The sequence below is a fragment of the Morus notabilis genome, unplaced genomic scaffold (genome assembly GCF_000414095.1).
Source record: "Morus notabilis unplaced genomic scaffold, ASM41409v2 Scaffold1522, whole genome shotgun sequence".
Classification (NCBI taxonomy): Eukaryota; Viridiplantae; Streptophyta; class Magnoliopsida; order Rosales; family Moraceae; genus Morus; species Morus notabilis.
In genome coordinates, this window is record NW_010359049.1 from 21,583 (window position 1) to 36,996 (window position 15,414).

The 15,414-nt window shown below is 33.2% G+C and overlaps 1 long non-coding RNA gene across 2 annotated transcripts; it reads left to right on the forward strand.

The window, feature by feature from the left end:
• The first annotated feature begins 1,403 nt into the window (after window positions 1–1,403).
• Window positions 1,404–5,409, forward strand: LOC112090735. 2 transcript variants are annotated; one of them, XR_002901791.1, is made up of 3 exons: window positions 1,404–1,557; window positions 2,027–2,149; window positions 5,363–5,409. It is a non-coding gene; the product is annotated as an uncharacterized LOC112090735 (long non-coding RNA). The 2 variants fall into 2 exon arrangements; XR_002901792.1 differs by lacking the exon at window positions 5,363–5,409 and adding an exon at window positions 5,136–5,148.
• The last annotated feature ends 10,005 nt before the right edge of the window (window positions 5,410–15,414 follow it).

The following is a 15,414-nucleotide window of genomic DNA, read 5'->3' on the forward strand; positions in this document are numbered from 1 at the left end:
TTTTGGAATGTCAATTTTAATGTAGACATTTTATCTTGGAAATTAGAAGGTTACATTTTCTTTTTTTTACATAACTAGCATTGTTTCATATCATGACTAGAATGATGAAATCAAACCAGCTTTCAAAGCAATTGAGGAAAAAATACATAATGTCATCTGTTAAAATTGGAGTGCATAAAACTGATGCAATTCTTGTGGTGATTGTTTGTGTTTTTTTCCCTGATAATGATAAGAATTCTAGAACCAGATTGACATTTATTCAACGAATACAGCTGGAACAGCAAGATTGTTGCACATCTGATCACGCAAGGCCCACTCTATCTCCTTCCCCTTATCATTGTAGTTGCATCTTCAGCTTATTTCTTATTTCTTCCTCTCTATATGTTGGCAAATAAGTTATACATTTTAGTATTTTTTTAGTTACTTCTACAAAGAATTTATCATGATATATGACTGTTATTTTTGTTTACCTTTTTTTTTTCTCTAAGTGGTGTACTAAATGATTTTCTGTATGGTTTGCTAGATGGTTTTATTCATGGTTTGCTAAATGGTCTACTTAATGGTTTGTTATATGGTTTTATTCATGGTTTGCTGAATGGCTTTATCTAATTGACTTACTAATGGATATGCTTATTAAATGATTTTATTGAATATGCATGCTAAATATGCTGACCGAACATACTTCTTCGATGCCATTATAAAATATTCTTGCTCAATTTGCATATTCAATGCGCTTCTTAAATACACTTCTAGAGGACTAACGTATCACTGTTCATTTGCCATGGAATGAAAGTTTCTTTCTTTTTTTTTTTTTTCCCTTCAAATAGCTTTAATGGTTGTCTTTGAATGACTTAAATACTGGTTTTTGGTTTAATCTTGGATGTTACTATAAAAAATTCGAATGTTTTTGTTTGACCCATGGATGACACAAGAATATGAATATTCAAAATTAGTTATGTGATGTCCGCCATTTAAAATTCATTATTTAACATGCTACTTATGGCTTGTAAGGCAATAAAAATTTGAGACTGCGTGAATTCATTATGTAATGATCATGAATTGACTTGGTTGTAATTATGTTAGAATACTCATTCCTAGTAACATAGTCCTATCATGTTTACAAAACAAATTTATTTTTTTTACTCGTCATTTATTTATTGAAAATAAAAATAATAAAATTCTATTTTTATAATGGAATTCAAGACCTCAAAATTAGTCTTTAAATAAAAAAATTAACTCTCATATTGAGCCTCACACGTGCGAAGCACGTGGGCTCCAACTAGTAACTGTATGAGAAAGCACAGTTTGCTTACTGTGCACTTACTCACATTTCACTGTTTAAAGTTTTTGTTTATGTATTTTGTCGTTTTCTTGAATTTTTCTCTCTCTGACTCTTTCTTTCTCTCTGCCTCTTTCTCTATCTTCCTCTACGCTGATGCTCTCTCCAAGCGGCTCTTACTGTCAGCGACAAGAGCTTCATCCCCTTTCGTCTTCCTCTTTCTCTTCTTCTGTTACTCGCCTTGCTTCTGATACAGAGACCAATTGTTTTCTTACAAGGTAAAAAACTTCACTTTTTGGGCTTGCACTGATCAACATTTTCATCAAGGCTTCACATCTTTCTTGTATATAGGAAGGTTATTTCATTCAGTTTCCTAGGGAAAATGCTTCGTTTGTGGACTAATGAGCAATATTAGGCATATAATTTCAATTTTTTTTTCTCTCTTCTATTATCCCACCTAAATAGGAAGGTTCTTTCATTCAATTTCCTAGGGAAAATGCTTCGTTTGTGGACTAATGAGCAATATTAGGAACGTAGTTTCACTCTTTTTTTTTTTTCTCTTCTCTTTTCCCACCTAAATCGATGCAACGATTATGATGTTTGTGTTAACTATAAAGATGTGTATATCCTGTTCCATTTTGCTTGCTTCATTGTCTCTTGAGGAAAAGAGTAATTTTGAGACAAATTATGAGTATTTCATTATGGGTAATTATATATAGTAATTTGAAAAATTGTTATTTCTTACAGAAATATCAAGAACCAAAAGATAAATTCCTCAAGCTAACTATTCCTTGAAAGTTCACTCATACTCCTTGTTGTCAGAAGCTGAAGAATATGAAAGTGGTGCCTTTGAATCCGACAGCTTCAAAGGTGAGATTTTCTAATTCCTTCTTGTGTGTGTGTGTATTTGTTTTTTTTTTTTGGTACTAGAAATCAAGCACAATGCATTTAGCTGTTTTGGGTTACCGCGTTTCTTAATTCTACTCTCCATGAACAAATTTGAAACTTTATTGAAAGAGAGTATTCATTTGTTATTTGTTAGCTTTCATTTGTTTTTGAAACAAAATTAAGAAAGAAAAAGGTTAAAAAGAAAATAAATGAAAAGCAAAGTAATAAAACCAAAGATTTTCCTCATAGCAGAAAATTTAGTTCATGTAGTTAAGTGGAGGTACTGATTTTTAGTCATCTCAGTGTACATGTCTAACGTGATTTAGATTGAGGAGGATACCATTTTTCCCCTTTTTTAAAGGTAGGCAGATACAATTTGTAATACAGAACATCTGTTTCCATTTTGATTTGATGTGTTTGTATCTTTCTGTAGTGGGAAGTTCAGAGATTCCATGTATAAATTTTTTTCATAAAGCTAGCTAACATGAGTTAAAAGACAAATGACAACCGAAAATGTTGGATTTGGATTTGTCCCTTATGAATATTTGAATAGGGCTTTGGTTTTTCAAGGCAGTTATTATGGTTGTTATAATCTACATTGCTTAACTCCATAATACTAATGCGATTTAGAATGTGTACAAGTGCGATCAATATTTCTCTACATGTCACCTACAATAAAAGCAGGACAAAGAGAGGAAAAATTGTATATGATCTTTCTTTTACTTTTATAAGCCTGGCTTTTTGTCTTTCATAACTGTTGAGATATAATCCCAGTACACAAAATAGATCAGATCAGCTGAATTGAATCCATTTGCAAAACCAATAACATTCAAAACAAATTACATTAACGAAGCTAAGAAATTCAAGCATGCTTAAGCTGCTTCTTTGTAGTGGCCAACACAACCGAATTGCCAATACAATTTAAATCAGTTAAAAAACAGAAAGACACATGTTTAAATTTCATTACCTTAGTAACAACTACTATAGGAATCGACCCAGCAAGATCACAAATCTGAGTCAGTGGATCCTTTTCGGTGATAATTTCATTGTCATTGACGACGCCGTCTCAGCCATGGCTCCAGCTGGGAAGGATTCTGGGTTTCACGGAGAAGGAAATGAATGGTACTTTCTCTAATCAAAAACTTCGTTGCATAACGTTACATAATAACCCATTTCTTTTTTTTTCTTTTCTTTTATTAATAAAATGCATTCTTCATGTTTCCGTGTACCAGTGTTCTATTATTATGGTCATAGATTAACAAACGTGAGAAGATTCTTCTTTCCAATTTTCGTGCTGTAGCAGCAAAATTCAATTTTATCTCTCAGTTTCTCTTATGCACACTGCACATCCAGTCTCAGTTGTTTTTGTTCGGCCATTTGGTAAGTCCATTCCCAAATTCTCATCTCTATGTTCCAATTTTTTGCTCTGTCCTTAGGATTTATCCTTTCCACTATTTAGTAAAGAAAACATTGCTTGGTTCTTTACAAATCCAATCTGGTTGATGCATTGGTATTTTTTTCTTTCCTCGGAAACTTGTTTTCTAATTTGAATTTATCAATTGTGTCTTCCTTTTTAAATTGAACTTTTCATGTGTTTTTCGATTTTGATTGAGATTAGCTGGTAGAGTTGATGTCCTATTAATCGAGAATATAAGTTTTGCCACGCAAAAAACTGTGAACAACTTGTCTCGTTCTTGCGGTTTTGATTTATTGTTCTTTGGATATTATTATCGTTATCTGCACAACGTGGATTCTTGGAACGAACAATAATTTAACTTTTGGACACTTAAGTGACCCACAAAGAAATAATTATTTGTTTTTGTTAGGATTCTAGTCTCTACTGCTGAAATTAGCTAACAATAGTTGGCTGAGAATTGGCAATAGCCTTCTTTATTGAATTTGAATTACTCCAATAACATCAAGAGCTTCAACGTAGCTCTGAAGACGATGGAAATGAAGGAAAATTACAGGAAAGAGGGATTTTCGAGGAATCCCACAACCTCCCAGCGATCAATTCGAACACCAAATTCGACACACATCCCCTTCCTCGATGCTCCCCATATAACCACCGATCCTCTAACCAATTTCGCGCACCTCCCCACATGGGCCCTTCGTGCTTGCCACGCTCCCTTCCTGATCTATCTCATTTGGGCCAGGGCCCATCCCAATTCCTCTCTTGGCCCTCCTAACATAAACCTTCCGTACCGGAGGTCTAACAGTTTTCTTCCCTATTGATTATTGAAACAAGTTTTTTTGTTAGTGTTGATGTTGTTAAAACTTCGTCTTAAATGTAATTTAAATAAATTGTTTGATGTAGGTTCTGACAGTATGTTAATTTCAGAAGAGTGGTAGTTGGAATCTCTGTCTTCCGAGCGATGTTATTTTCATTGCACTTGGTTACTCATACCCCTTTGGCACCTTTTAATGGAATGTTATTCCACTCATTTTTCTGAAAAAAAGAAAATTAAAATAAAATAAAATAAAGAAGAAGGAAAAGGATTCTCCTTCCTTATAGCTTATGTCTTTTAGCATCTGTTCCATTACTACATATTACAAACTTAAAGTTTTGTTTTTTTTTTTTCTCTTCTTTTCCTTCTAATAGTAAACGTTCTTAAATTTAATATAGCATTTAGATATTAATATATTGTTATTGTCTTTCTTGTATCCCCGTTAATCCATTTCGAAGGAACTTAGAGCCCGTTTGGTTGGAAGATTCATTCTCTGATTCGAATCATGGTTCACGGTTCGCTACAGTATTTTCTCTCACAAAAAATACACGTAAATCGAAAATGGTTCTAATCCATGAACCAAACGGGCTCTAGATGTTCCAATTTTTGAAATGTTGCATAAAACTTAATTTTATGCGTTTGTTATGTTAGACTTAAGGTTTGTGTTTTGTATTTCTATGGAATGATTACATTTTTTTTTTGTTTTTCTTTCATTTTTTTTTTCAAAGTCTTATTACAAGACCAGGTGTCCACCATGCATTCCTTAAATTTTCAGTAAGGTACGCTAGATGTAGAAACAATTTCTTCATTAGCTTCGTATTTATCATTGTTTGTACTTAGTCTTAGCTATTCTATTCCAGATGTTGGTGTTAGATATTATTATCCAAGGCTTAGATTTATGACCAATTACTTTATTATTTGCCTCTAAGTACGCTTCTCTTATTATTTTCTTTATTTCAAACAGCAGATTACCAAAAAGGAATCCTGGACAAAAATATTCAGGACTGGGTACCTCCTTAGTTTAAAAAATGTTGTGCGGAAGGGCTGCTAATGGTAAAGATAACCAACCATTTCATTGAAGTATGTGACATGAATTGTTTATAGAAGCTTGCAAAAAAAGGGCATCAAAAAATGACAAAAAAAAGTAAAACTCTGTCAAAAAGCTCCCGTCCCACTATGTGGGGGCGCGCAGGGGCCAATACGGGTAAAAAATTTATAGTTTTATTTATGTTTTGTATTCTAAAATTAATATACGATTTTTAAGAATTAATGTAATAAGTGGCTTCATTTTTTTATAAATATTCTATTTTTTATTATTTTCTTTATTTTTCATCTTTGAAAAATAAAACAAAAAAAAATCGACGTCAAAAAATTATGAAATTTTACAAACACGATCCTCACATTTTTCTAGTCATGCCTACAAAAAATGACAAAAAAAAAAGAAAAACGTTGTCAAAAAGTCCCCGGCCAGCGTAGTGGGGCGTCCAGGGGCCGGGATGGATCAAAACTTTATATTTTTATTTATGTTTTGCATTCTAAAATTAATAAACGATTTTTAAGAATTAATGCAACCAGCGGTATTATTTTTTTTTGATAAATATTCTATTTTTTCTGATTTTCTTTATTTTTGGTTTTTGAAAAATAAAATAAAATAAAAACGATGTCAAAAAATTATGAAATTTTGTAGACATGATCCTCGCATTTTTTTGGGCACGCCTGCAATAAATGGACTCAAAGAATAGTAAAAAAAAAGTAAAACACTGTAAAAAGCTCAGGGCACACGTAGGGGTGCGCACAGGATAGAGATGGGTAAAAATTTACATTTTTATTTATATTTTGCATGCTAAAATTAATATGTGATTTTTAAGAATTAATGCAACAAACGACATAATTATTTGATGAATATTCTATTTTTTTATGATTTTCTTTATTTTTCATTTTGACAAATAAAATTAAATAAAAACGACCTTAAAAAATTATGAAATTTTATAGATACGATTCTCACATTTTTCTGGGCATGCATGCGAAAAATTGCTGCAAAAAATGACAAAAAACAAAAGAAAAACGCTGTAAAAAATCCCCCGGCCCGCGTAGTGGGGCGCTAGGGGCCGGGATGGGTCAAAATTTTATATTTTGATTTATTTTTTGCATTCTAAAATTAATATACGTTTTTTAGGAATTAATGCAACAAATGACACCATTTTTTGATGAATATTCTATTTTTTATGATTTTCTTTATTTTTAGTCTTTGAAAAATAAAATAAAATAAAAACGACGTTAAAAAATTGTGAAATTTTGTACACACGAGCCTTACATTTTTCTGGGTATGATTGCAAAAAAAATGGCATAAAAATGACAAAAAAAGTAGAACCCCGTCAAAAAGCCCCCGCCTTGCGTAGTGGGGCGCCCAGGGGCCGGGATGGGTTAAAAATTTATAGTTTTAATTATGTTTTGCATTCTAAAATTAATATATGATTTTTAGGAATTAATGCAACAAGCGACACTATTTTTTGATAAATATTCTATTTTTTATGATTTTCTTTATTTTTCATCTTTAAAAAATAAACAATAATAAAATCGACGTAAAAATATTATGAAATTTCGCATACACGATCCTCACATTTTTCTGGACACGCGTACAAAAATGGCCCCAAAAAATGACAAAAAAAAAGAAAAACGCTGTCAGAAAGCCCCCGGCCCGCGTAGTGGGGCACTCAGGGACCGGGATAGGTAAAAAATTTACAGTTTTATTTACGTTTTGCATTCTAAAATTAATATATGATTATTAGGAATTCATGTAACCATCGACATCATTTTTTTATGAATATTCTATTTTTTTATGATTTTCTTAATTTTTGGTTTTTGAAAAATAGAATAAAATAAAAACCATGTCAAAAAATTATGAAATTTTGTAGATACAATCCTTATATTTTATGGGCATGACTCAAAAAGTGACAAAAAAAGTAAAACACTGCAAAAAAGTCCCCGACATGCGTAGTGGGTAAAAAATTTACATTTTTATTTATGTTTTGCATACTAAAATTAATATGCGATTTGTAGGAATTAATACAAGAAACGACACCATTATTTGATGAATATTCTATTTTTTATGATTTTTTTTCGTCTTTCAAAAATAAAATAAAGTAAAAACAACGTCAAAAAATTATGAAATTTTGCATACACGATCATTACATATTTCTGGGCGTGCATGGGAAAAATGGCTTCAAAAAATGACAAAAAAATAAAAAATGTTGTTAAAAATCTCCCGGCCCGCATAGTGGGGTGCCAGGGGCCGGGATGGGTCAAAAATTTACATTTTGATTTTTTTTACATTCTAAAATTAGTATACGATTTTTATGAATTAATGCAACAAATGACACCATTTTTTTAATGAATATTCTATTTTTTTTTATGATTTTCGTTATTTTTCTTCTTTGAAGAATAAAATAATATAAAGGCAACGTTAAAATATTATGAAATTATGTAGACACGATCCTTACATTTTTCTGGGCCTGCCTGTAAAAAATGGCATAAAAAATGACTAAAAAAGTAAAACGCTATCAAAAAGCCCCCGCCCTGTGTAGTGGGGCGCCCAACGGCCGGGATTGGTATAACATTTACACTTTTATTTATATTTTGCATTCTAAAATTAATACATGATTTTTAGGAATTAATGCTATAAGTGGCGCCATTATTTGATGAATATTCTTTTTTTTTTATGATTTTCTTTATTTTTCATCTTTAAAAAATAAAATAAAATAATACGACGTCAAAAAATTATGTAATTTTACAGACACGATATTTACATTTTTCTAGGCATGCCTGCGAAAAATGGCTTCAAAAACTGACAAAAAGAAAAAAGAAAAATGTTGTCAAAAAGCCCACGACCCGCGTACTGGGGCGCCAGGGGCCAGGATGGGTAAAAAATTTACATTTTCATTTATGTTTTGCATTCTAAAATTCATATACAAGTTTTAGGAATTAATGCAATAAAGAATGTCATTTTTTGATGAATATTCTATTTTTTATGATTTCCTTTATTTTTCGTATTTAAAAAATAAAATAAAATAAAAACAACGTTAAAAAATTATGAAATTTTGTACACACGATCCTAACAGTTTTCTCGGCATGCCTGCATAAAAATGGCATCAAAAGATGGTAAAAAAGTAAAACTCTGTCAAAAAGCTCCCGTCCCGCGTAGTGGGGCGCCCAGGGGTCAGGATAGGTAAAAAATTTACAGCTTTTTTTATGGTTTGCATTATAAAATTATTATACAATTTTTAGGAATTAATGCAACAAGCGGCATCATTTTTTTGATAAATATTCTATTTTTTATGATTTTCTTTATTTTTCATCCTTGAAAAATAAAACAAAATAAAACTAAGATAAAAAAATTATGAAATTTTGCAAACACGATCCTCACATTTTTTTGGGCATGCCTACAAAAAATGGCCTAAAAATGACAAAAAAAAAAAAAACAGAAAAACGCTGTCAAAAAGCCTACAGCTTGTGTAGTGGGGCGCCCAGGGGGTGGGATGGGTCAAATATTTACATTTTTATTTATGTTTTGCGTTCTAAAATTACTATACGATTTTTAGGAATTAATGCAACCAGCGGCACCATTTTTTGATAAATATTCTATTTTTTATGATTTTTTCTATTTTTAGTTTTTGAAAAAGAAAATAAAATAAAAACGATGTCAAAACATTATGAAATTTTATAGACACGATCCTTACATTTTAATGGGCATGCCTGCGAAAAATGGACTCAAAGAATGATAGAAAAAGTAAAACACTGTCAAAAAGCTCCCGGCACGCGTAGTGGGGCGCCCAGGGGCCGGATGGGGTAAAAATTTAAATTTTTTTATGTTTTGCATACTAAAATTAATGTACGATTTTTAGGAATGAATGCAACAAACAACACTATTATTTGATGAATATTCTATTTTTTTATGATTTTCTTTATTTTTCATCTTTGAAAAATAAAATAAAATAAAAATGACGTCAAAAAAGTATGAAATTTTGCAGACACGATCCTCACATTTTTTTGGGCATGCATACAAAAAATGGCATCAAAAAATGACAAAAAAAGAAAAACGCTGTCAAAAATCCCCCGGTGAGCTTATTAATGAAAAATCAGCTTCTTTAGATGCCTTCAAAATTTTCAAGGCCTTTATTGAACTAAGGAAAGACAAGAAAATTAAGGCAGTTAAATCTGATAGAGGTGGTGAGTACTATGGCAGATTTGATGAAACTGGACGTAATCCTAGTCCTTTCGCGAGGTATTTGCAAGAGTGTGGTATTGCTACTGAGTATACAATGCCAGGGACGCTTGAACAGAATGGAGTTGCTGAAAGGAGAAATCGGACGTTGGTGGACATGGTGTGGTCTATGTTATCACTTACTTTGCTAGAGTTCCTTTGGGGTGAAGCCTTAGTTCTAAAGACTCCGCATGAGCTGTGGTCAGGAAATAAGCCAAGTTTATGCCATTTTCGTGTGTGGGGATGCAAAGTAGAGGTGAAACCTTATAATCCTCAGTTGAAGAAACTTGATCCCAAGACAGTTAGTGAATATTTTATTGGCTATTGTATTGGCTCAAGAGGTTCCAGATTCTATTGTCCATCTCATACCACCAGAGTGATAGTGTCAGATTGGGCGGTGTATTTTGAGGATGACGATGGTAGTGCAAGTCATGCACCTCGAGAAATTACGTTGCGAGAAGAGTGTGTCATCATTCCTGTGGCCACTGTTCCTACTTTTGTGGCAACGTTTGCACCTGTTGATGAACCGGTGGTTGCCAATGATGAGCCCATTGAATAGACACCAACAGTGATTCCCAGTATAGCTACAGGTGATGTGTTTTTTAGGAAATCCCAGAGAGAAAGAAGACCTGTAATATCAAATGACTATATGGTGTACTTGCAAGAACACGAGTTTGATGTTGGCAATTCTTCTGATCCAGTTACCTATCAGGAGGCTATTGACAGTTTGCAATCCTTTTACTGGTTGGATTCTATGCATGATGAGATGAGTTCTGTGTCTCAAAATGTTGTTTGGGACTTGGTTGAATTACCATATAGTTGTAAGCCAATTGGATGTAAATGAATTTTCAAGACCAAACGTGACTCTAGTGGCCAGATTGAGAGGTATAAGGCTAGACTTGTTGCAAAAGGCTATAGCCAAAGAGAAAGGATCGACTATAAGGAAACGTTCTCACCTGTCTCTTCTAAAGACTCTTTTCGCATTATGATGGCCATTGTTGCTCATTTTAATCTAGAGTTGCATCATGGATGTTAAGACAACTTTCCTCAATGGTGATTTGTGTGAGGATGTCAATATGGTCCAACCTGGTGGTTTTGAGGTATCTGATAAGGAGAATCTGGTTCGAAACTTAAGAGGTCTATCTATGGTTTGAAAGAGGTATCTAGACAGTGCTACCTTAAGTTTGATGAGATCATCACCAAGAGTGGGTTCAAGGAGAATATGGTTTATCAATGTATATATTTAAAGGTCAGTGGGAGTAGTTACATTTTTCTTGTATTATATGTTGATGATATACTGCTCGTATATAATGATATCGACCTTCTAAATGAGACAAAACACATGTTGTCGAAGCATTTTGATATGAAAGATCTTGGAGAGGCTTCGTATGCTCTTGGTATTCAAATTCTTCATGACCGAACCTAAGGCCTTCTCAGTTTGTCTCAAAGAACTTACATTGATTGAGTTTTGAAAAAATTCAATATGAAATCTTGTTCTCCTAACAAGGCACCAATTATGGAAGGTGACAAACTCTCAAAGTTACAATGTCCTCAGAATGATGAAGAAATGGATCAGATGAAAGTAATCCCTTATGCATTAGTGGTTGGCAGCCTAATGTATGCTTAAGTGTGCACACGACCTGATATTGCCTATGTTGTAGGCATGCTCGGCAGATATTTAAGTGATCCTAGACTAAGCCATTGGAAGGTAGCAAAGAAAGTCTTAAGGTATCTTCAAGGTACTAAGGATCTTGTGTTGACATATCAACAATTCGAGTCTTTGGATATAGTTAGATATTGTGATGCCGATTATGCAGGCTGCGTTGATGATAAAAAATCCACTTCTGGTTATATCTTTATGATGCCAGGAGGAGTTGTTTCATGAAAAAGTGTTAAGTAAACACTTATAGCATCCTCAACTATGGAAGCAGAGTATGTGGCATGTTATGAGGCTACTTGTAATGCAATATGGCTTTGAAATTTTATTTCAGTGCTGGAGGTTGTTCACTCTATTTCAAGGCCGCTGAAAATTCTTTGTGATAATTCCGTTGATGTATCTCTCTCTCGGAACATTAGGAGCTTCTCACGCTGCAAGCATATCGATATCAAGTTTCTATTTGTCAAAGAGAAAGTTGTAGAATCTCTCATTTGTGTTGAGTACATGCCTACAGAGAAGATGTTAGCAGATCCACTAACTAAAGGGTTAGCTCTTAATGGGGTTTCAAGAGCATGTGTCTCATATGGGATTAATCGAGTCTTTTATTGTGTTGAGTTAGTGGGAGATCTCATTTATATATGTATGATGAACATGTTGATTATAATAATGATTACTCATGTTTTTTTTTTTTTTTTTTTTTATACAATACATGCAGTTTTAAGAGACATCCTGGATTAGTCTCAAATGTTACGACATCACTTGATCGTTGTCACAATGCTTATTGAATACTAGCGCCTAGTTATGTGCGTTCTATATCCTGTCGATATATTATGTGCATAACTAGTAAGGCTATGGTTACGGTTAAACTTATGATCTGATATTTTTTATTGTTATATGAGTATTACTGTTTTCTAATTATTTCATTCAAGTGGGAGACTGTTAGAATATTTATATGGACTAGCATAATTATTAGAGTCATATATTAATATCAAATAATTTTTATTGGAGCATGTTATGATGAAGTCATATTATTATGCATGGTATTGTTTTGGGCCATAATGGGATGGGCTTATTATATTTAGAGAGAAAGAGGGAACTAAGCCAAGACTTGAGATGAATTAAAATTAATAGATCAATAGTTTACATAAGTTAATAAATAGGTCAAATTACTATTTTTGTCCATAACTTGTTTGGTTATGAACCATAACTTGACAAGTTATGGACGGTTTTTGTCCATAATTTGTCTGGCTATGAACCATAACTTGACAAATTTGTGCATAACTTATCTGGTTATGAACAAAAACTTAACAAGTTATGGTCTATTAATTTCTATAACTAAAAATTGACTTATATACTTTCTTAAACTTTTTATATTGATATATTTTTTACTATTTCTGTTATATTTATCGTGTGAGGCCTATGGATTCACCTTGCTCAAAATGTTTCAGTTAGTCCATTGGACTGAATAACTCTCTTTGTTAGGGCTTGGCCCAATAGGCTTAGGGTAACTTTACTCATTACAGAATATGTTTACTCATTACAAAATATGTTTACAGCGGGTTCCTCTTATAGAAGAGTGTACAAATATAAAAACAGGAAACTTACTACAATAGTTAGTTGTCATTGACTACTTTCCTAAATTACATCATTGACTAATATTCTATTTACAGCAAGCATCTACACCTAATAACTCACAATATTCGGTAATATTGTTACTGGATCTTCCCTTTTTTTAACATTCCCCCTTAAGTTGGTTTGTAGATATCCGCCATATCCAGCTTGCCAATCAGTCTATCAAATTGTCTAGTAGGAAGTCTCTTTGTAAGAACATCTGCAACTTGTTCTGTAGTAGGGACGTATAGCATACAAATCAATCCGTTCTCGAGCTTTTCCTTGATAAAGTGTTTATCTACCTCCACATGCTTTGTTCTATCATGGAGTACTGTATTGTGAGCGATTGAAATAGCGACTTCGTTGTCACAATATACTTTCATTGGCAACGGATGAGAGATCTTCAATTCTTCTAATAGTCTTTTAATCCATAACACTTCACAGATTCCATGAGCAACTGATCTAAATTTAGCCTCTGCGCTGCTTCTAGCTATTACATTCTGCTTTTTACTCTGCCATGTGACAAGATTACCTCTAACAAACGTACAGTAACCAGATGTTGACCGTCTATCTGTAGTACTCCCAGCCTAATCCGCATCAGTGTAAATGTCAACTTGCAAATGCCCTCGGTTTCATAAAAGAAGGCCTCTTCCTGGAGTCCTTTTTAAATATATGAGTATTCTATAGACTGCATCAAAGTGTTCTTGTCTAGGTGAATGTATGAATTCACTAACCATGCTGACAAAAAATACTATATCTGGACATGTATGCGACAAGTAAATCAGTATGCCAACAAATCTTTGATACTCTTTATTTAGAACTTCTCCATCTTTAGTAGGATGTAACATAAGGTTGGGTTCAATAGGTGTCTCGGCTGGTTTACTTCCTAGTAGACCTGTCTCCCGAAGCAAGTCAATGACATATTTGCGTTGATTCAGAAATATACCTTCTTTGGATCTAGCAAACTCTATTCCAAGAAAGTACTTTAATGCACCAAAATCTTTGGTCTCGAAGTCAGCTGTAAGTTCCTTTTTCAATTTCTCTAATTCTTCATAGTCATTGCCTGTCAAAATTATATCATCCACATAGACAATTAGGATTGCAACCTTGCCTTCTTTACTGTGTTTGTAGAACACAGTGTGGTCGGCTTGGCTCTGACAGTAGCCATAACTCTTTACACCTCTCCCAAATCTCTCAAACCAAGCTTTAGGGGACTGTTTGGTCTGAGACCATATAAAGACTTTTTCACTCTACAGACTTTGTTTTGTCCCAATTTCCCTTCAAAACCAGGTGGTAGACTCATAAAAATCTCCTCATCGAGATCTGCATTTATAAAGACATTTTTCCCATCTAACTGGTGTAATGGCCAGTTAAAATTCACAGCCAAAGACAACAAGATCCTAATAGAGTTTATCTTAACTACAAGAGCAAAGGTCTGAGTGAATCCTTTTACTACCAGTCTTGCCTTGTACCTTTCTATGCTACCATCAACTTTACCTTTCACAGTAAAGACTCACTTGCAGACTACTGTTCTTTTTTCCTTTGGTAACTCAACTATCTCCCAAGTACCACTTCTTTTATGAGCATTCATCTCTTCCGTCACTGCTAATCTTCAATTCGGATCATCAAGAGCTTCCTGAATGTTTCTCGGAACAAATAAGTGAAAGATTTTCGAAATATATACCCTATAAGTATGAGAAAGTTTCTTGTAAGTGAGGTATTTGGCAATGGGATATTTAGTGCAAGTTCGGGTTCCTTTCCTAACAACAATAGGAATATCAAGGTCTGATGGTTCTTGGTTAGGAGAAGTAACAGGAATTGAGGATGAGTGTGACGACCCTCCTATGAGGCCGCCACTGTAACTTAAACTTTAACTTGTACTTACTGGGGTTTCTTAAAATTTGCGGAACATTTTTTTTTTTAATATAAGAAAGAATACTTTCATAATTTGTAACAATAATTTCAAATAAGTGAATCACTAAATTTCTTAAAGCTTTTCTTAATTTCAGTTAAGATAAAACGTTCTAAAAATATCTTTCAAACAGAGCAGCATTTGAACTCTTATTTCAAATGCTCTTTAAAAGTCTTTCTAAAACTAGCCAATTCAATCGGGCCATTTAATTTTGACTTTAAAACGGATTTCGTGAGAAATCTTAAATTCAAGTACATCTTAAAGCCCTTTTAAAATCAATCATTTAAATCGTCATGTTTAAAATTTATTTATTTGTTGCATGCTCTGTTGCAACGTTCTAAAACTTAAATACTCAAAATGAGGGTTGTTAGCTACAACCTCGGTTTCTTTAACATACATATGTACCTATACTTTTTAAACATACATGCTTGAAACCTTTAAATCATATATACATATACATGATTTTTCTTAAACTTACTGCGGAAGATAACTGCGTGAGCGGTATCCATTCCCATCTCCACCATTCGTCCGCCGCTTGCCATTGCCCTTCAAGAATTGCTGATAGGTTTCTTACCTACA